Consider the following 6298-nt stretch of genomic DNA (forward strand, 5'->3'; position numbering starts at 1 on the left):
TCTACGATCCCTGAAAATCATGTTTACCCATAAGTTGTGCCCCAGTATTGTACACAGAATTTGTTGAGGTCATGGTGGACTTCTGTAGGAGTGAGATTGTAGCTAATGAAATAATTAACCCAGAAGAGAACTCTAGATCGGAGACGGTCTAGCATTTATACCATCATAATATGTGAATTGTGGGTTAGGGGTTAGGGCTGCAGATTTCGTCAAGGTAAACAGAGCTAGCGCTAACTCTAAACCTAGCCCTAATTCTTACTCTAACCCCAAATCCACATATGACGTCATTTGTCTCCAATTAACCCGAACGATGGTTTTATACCGACACTGGCACCCTTCGACCACCATAATTCATTAATTCTTCTTCTATTAGATTTTAACATCCGCTTCCACCGAAGGTGATATCGCAGACAAGTTGTCTTATTTTTATATTCTTAGCGCACGGGGTCTTTCCTGTGCAGTAGGGAAACGGAGTAAACCCACGAGTTTGAGAAGCCACAAACTCTAGACTACTAGGCCTATCCCCTTTTCATTCATTAATTGCGGTATTTGTATCCAACTCAGCGGCTCCCTTGCCCAGATGCTCGTATAGCCAATCTGTCCAAGCTTGAAACTACTGCTTCACATGACAAAGTGGATTGCAAGACGTATAATATTGTAAATACAGTTCATGTCGTGGAACAGATAATAATACAATAAAATCAAGTACGAACAATCTAAACCTTAAGCTGCCTATTCGATTAGTCGTTGAATGTTTCCAATACGCTCATATCTGACGTTGTGCAATGTATTATTGAATGTAAACATTGCCTATTGATCCGCCACTAAGACAACATCATTGAATAACTCCATATTCTTCAAGCCTTCGAAATATTTCGATTATACTAGTGTGCGTTAAAGGCAACAACGTCATAATTGGTACGTGTAGCACCGGAAGTGAAATTAATTACCCAGTATCTTTAAGATATATTAATGCATTTACATACAACATATATTTTAGCAAAACTGAATTTTATTTAGTTTATTTATATTGGTTACATATATGATTGTTATATCAAAAAGAAAAAAAAATAAATAAAAATACAAAAACATAATTTAAATAAAGATTAAACAATCAAAAGCCGTCTAAAAACAAATATTATAAAAGTAATTCAAAATTGGAAGTATAATTCTTAAAATCTAAGAGCCATCTGAAGATAAAAAATGTGCTTAAATAATTCATAAAATACAAAAAATGTTGACTTAAAGCTGCTTAGATAATTCATAAAATACAAAAATTGAAAAATAGTTCAATAAGACAGACCTCAATTGGTCCATATAATTCTTACAGTTCAAAATTCTACAAAATATAATAAAGCACACATAAAATACTTATCTATCCAAGTTCATATATTACTAAACTATACAAAAATATTAAAAGATAAAGGGGCTTAATAGTCATCGGTTAACAGTAAATGTCGGAGTTGGGATGGCCAAGTGGTCTAGAGTGTCGCGCTACTAGCTTTCAAAGAATATTTGTATTCAGAATGAGGGTGGGTTAGCCTGTGTAAAACCCCTCTCCCTGTACAGCTGCCTGTATGTGAGAATTTATAAACAATATTCTATTCTCAGAAAAGGATTGAAGAATAGGCTAAGTATATATTACCTCTCTCCTATGTTACCAAAAAATATATGCAGAAAAGTTATATAACTAATTTATGGGGAAAAACGTTATGGATAATATAAAAGAAATGAACATAAAGGCTATGTACTCATTTACAATTTTAGGTTTGCCATATTCATATTTTAATCTTCATATTGAATCTTAATTTTAATTGAATCTTGCGAAGATGTCTAGAAACATGTGGACATGTTGAAAAAGCATAATAGAAATAAGAAATTAAGTTTTGGGATATAATATAAAAACATGAATTTTTCTGTGCATTTGAATGTAGAGAACAGCTTAAAGGGTAATGCTTGGCATCTGCAAAATCATAACCACAGGTCATATAGGGCAGATATAAGATTTTCCTTTAAAATCTATGACTATTTAAATAACTACATGAAAGCTACAATATGCATAAGACACTTCTTTTACCATTGCTATTTCCTTGATTCAAGCAAATAAACAAACAGCTTCAACAAATGGGAACAACCATCGCTCTAATATCACGGATACTAAATTTGGTTGAAATTTATCAAGGAATTTAGGGGAAGAAGTTGAAAATATTGAAATTGATCCAATAAATATGCCAGCACCACCTCATCCTTATACGTTGTTTTGTTTTTATTAAATAGTTTTTAAATAACCCCTCTAGTGTAACCCTGTCATACAGGGGGGGGGGGGGGCGTTTGATTATAACAAGACCCTTAAATAAAAAATGTGGCTGCTAATATCGTATCATTTAGACATATTCACACATTGTTGAATACATGATGTTTGGTTAGTTTTTTTTCGATTAGTCCAATTTAGCCCCCACCCCTCTACCGAGAGGATTCACCTTAAAATACTTCTTCAGATTTGTTCGACGCTGACTAGCTCCAAGGGGGTGTTGCGTAGGTAACTTATAAAGCAATATTAGAGGTTTTCGACTCCGGTTTTCAAATGACTTGACCGAATAATCCATTTATACTATATATTATAGTAAAACTATAATCAATTGAGCTAAAACATAAAATACGGCCAAAATATTAATTACATAATTGTTATTATCTCCCCCAAAAATGTACAAAACCAAACAATATAAATAAAAAATATTCAATCGAAAGCCATCTAAAAAAATATTTTAGATATTTTAATGCATTTACATATAAGATATATTATAACAAGACTATATACAATTTAGTTTTTATTATATAAAGTACGGTCAAAATATTGGTTACATTCATAATTGCTATTATACTTAAAAATATACACCCGAAGGATGTTGTAGAAAAAAAACCCAAATATTACAAAACTAAATATAAATCAAAGTTGGATATATAATTCTTAAAATTTAGAGCAGTGGTTCTCAACCTTTTTTTGCCAACGACACACTTTGGCACACACGAAAACATAGCGGCACACCTGGCTAAATACATATAAAAAATATATGAATTTTTCAAAATAAAAACATGGTAAGTCAGACGTCATACAACTGTAGACAGAGACTAGTCATAGACACATAGAATGACACATCTCGTTGGTGTAGTGTTTGTCCCCATGTTTTGCTTTTAGCTGATCAATCACACCAAATGCATTCAACAAAGGCATATCTGCCTTCGTCCAAAATATCTATCAAATACTTAATATGTTCCGGTGGTTTTTGTCCTTGACGACATAGACTGGAATTGAAGTCCACAATATACTGCTCTGGGCTTTGGTAGGCATGGCGCAGGTTATTTTTACATGTGAAAATGACCACCATGTATTTAAAAACGTCGTATCCAAATGTTTCTGTTAGTCTCAGGAGAGTTTGTTTGTCTTCATCTGTAAATCTGGAGGCGATGCTGATAACATAAGCAAAAACATGAGGACCAGGCAGAGATAATTGTACCAGTTTACCAAGAATCTTCTCTAATTCTTCATGACTCCGACAGGTATCAAAATATCCGGGAAAATCTATAAATTCATAATGTTTCATATTAAACTGCACCGCTACTTTTTGTGGACTTCGGGTCACCGATGAGCCACTTGTACCGACCACAATGGTCCTTTTATTCCCCATGAGATTGCAGAACAAAAGGTTTGTTTGTTTAAACAATAGAGAACAATAGAGAACTCCTGGAGGACCAGGAGAATACCTACGAGGTTGTACAGGCGACCCTATTCCTTGTCACAGTGGGGAATCGAATCAACACCATTTGACTTAATGACAGACCTTATGATACAATGCACAAGCGTTAACCATTTGGCCACCCAATACCCGACGCAATAGAGGATAACGTTTTTATCCGATTGACTTTAAATTTAAACACAGTATATATAGTCAAGAGACGATGGGGTGAGTTAATTCCAATAATTATTAAATACATTAAGTTTATTAAATACGTGTATATAATAAATATACTTACCCGACATGCTGTACTTTATGTCTATTTAAAGATAATCAGCTAGTTTGACAGGATAGTTTTACCTATAAATAAAGAAATGTTTTAAAATATTACTCTCCATTACGTATACTGTAAGTTTTATCGGACAATCCGACAAAAATTGTGTACTCTATTACATTAGTTTTAACACTATTGTGTTAACCATATATTACATGTTTTAACACTCTATTACATGTTTTAAAACTATTGTGTTAACACTATATTACATGTTTTAACACTCTATTACATGTTTTAAAACTATTGTGTTAACACTATATTACATGTGTTAATACTATTGTGTTAAAACTCTATTACATGTTTTAATACTGTTGTGTTAACACTATTATTACATGTGTTAACACTATTATTACATGTGTTAACACTATTATTACATGTGTTAACACTATTATTACATGTGTTAACACTCTATTACATGTTTTAATATTATTGTGTTAACACCCTATTGCATGTTTTATTGCTAAGGATTCGGACAAACTCTAAACCAACTGCACCCCCTCCACTGGGCCCCCTTTAATATCTGTCTACCTGTGGAATAACATGTATTTGTATCTGTTAAATTTGTGCTGTTTATTAATATTATTATTTACACATATGCGGGGAGTAATAACGTCTTATCCCAAACAAATTGCAAGAGAAAGGCGAGGAGTGTTAACGTCTCACCCCAAACAAATTGCAAGAAAAAGAACTAAGTTTCGGAGAGCAATATCTCGTATTACATGACACTGATGAAACATATGCTCGAAACACGTGTCGCGCTTAGAGCAGAGTGGCAGACACCTTTTATTTAAATTCCACTGATTTTAAGTTAAATGTTTTATCCATTAGTTAAATTTAAGGAAATTTCGATTTTCGAAATATTTATGATACAATTAATGATCAATGACTGAAAACTGACACACATTCCGGAATGGCTCCAGATAAAAAAATCATGGAATTTCATGCACTTATTTTGCTGGCTAGAAGGCAAAAAAGTTTTATCTCCCAAATTATTATCTAAATTTTGATTAAATATATTTAATAGCGCATTTATCTGTTATTTTCATATGAATATGGCTATATAACTACAGCAATAATGTGCGCTTTTGTTGTATAATAATAATAGTATGTTCAGCTATACTTTCCTTGTTAAAAAATGTATGTTTTATCTCATATAGGCATTTTTTCGTGGAAATCTATGACATATCTATCCACATCCTTCTCGGGGCAGACAACTTCGACACAACAATATAATAATGCCTATAAATAGATAGTCAGTAGGTACAATTACTTGGGACCCAATATGGCGTCTTTGTACACTTCAAATCATATTTTCATGACGTCAAATGAAATTTCTTGCTTCACAGTTGTCGCAATTTAATCTATATTTTATCTTGATGGCGTCAAGTGAACAGAGACGCCATCTTGGGTCTCAAGTAACTGTACCTATCCACTATCTATATGCCCTATTATATGACTGTGTCGAAGTTGGCTGTCTTGACATACGGGGATGTGTTTAGATGTCTGATAGATTTCCGCGAAGAAGAGTCTATAGGAGAAAAAATATACATTTTTTAAACGAGAAAAAGGCTAAATGGGGCAATAGAACAAGTTCACCTTGATGTTGACAAATACGTAAGACAGCATAAACAATAAGATATATAATGCGATTTAACTGAAATGTGATATATACATGTATATGCAATATAATATTTACCTTCAAGTTAAACCAACTGTATCTATTTATTTTATGTCTTACGTCCAGCTGAATAGACTATATGATTTATCGTCATTAAAACTTCCATGGGTGGTTATAACAGTGTGTAATTAAAAACTATAATTAGATCTTTAGTATTGCCAACATTTTAATGTACATATAATTTTCTACACCAAGTCTATCGCATCCAGATATTTAAAGCGCGTTAACAATATATTCATTTAAGAGAAACTATGTCATTTTGGGATTAACATATCATAAAAGTCATATTCATTTGATGACCTACCTCCTAGATTTACAAAACTATGGTTTATCCCAACTACTGTTTAAAAACTTTTCTGGGCTACGGGGGACGCCATGGTTTAGAAACTCTATCTCAACTGCATGGTACATCAGGCAGGGCATGGTGGCAAGATCCCGTCCGCCGTCCCCCCCCCCCATGAAAACAATATTTATATGTGTGTGCCGTGGAGGGGTAAGGAGACATCCCCTCCCAGTTACACCGGGTAATATTGGTCTATGTTGAAGATGCTA

This window comes from Patella vulgata, chromosome 5 (assembly GCF_932274485.2).
Source record: "Patella vulgata chromosome 5, xgPatVulg1.2, whole genome shotgun sequence".
Classification (NCBI taxonomy): Eukaryota; Metazoa; Mollusca; class Gastropoda; family Patellidae; genus Patella; species Patella vulgata.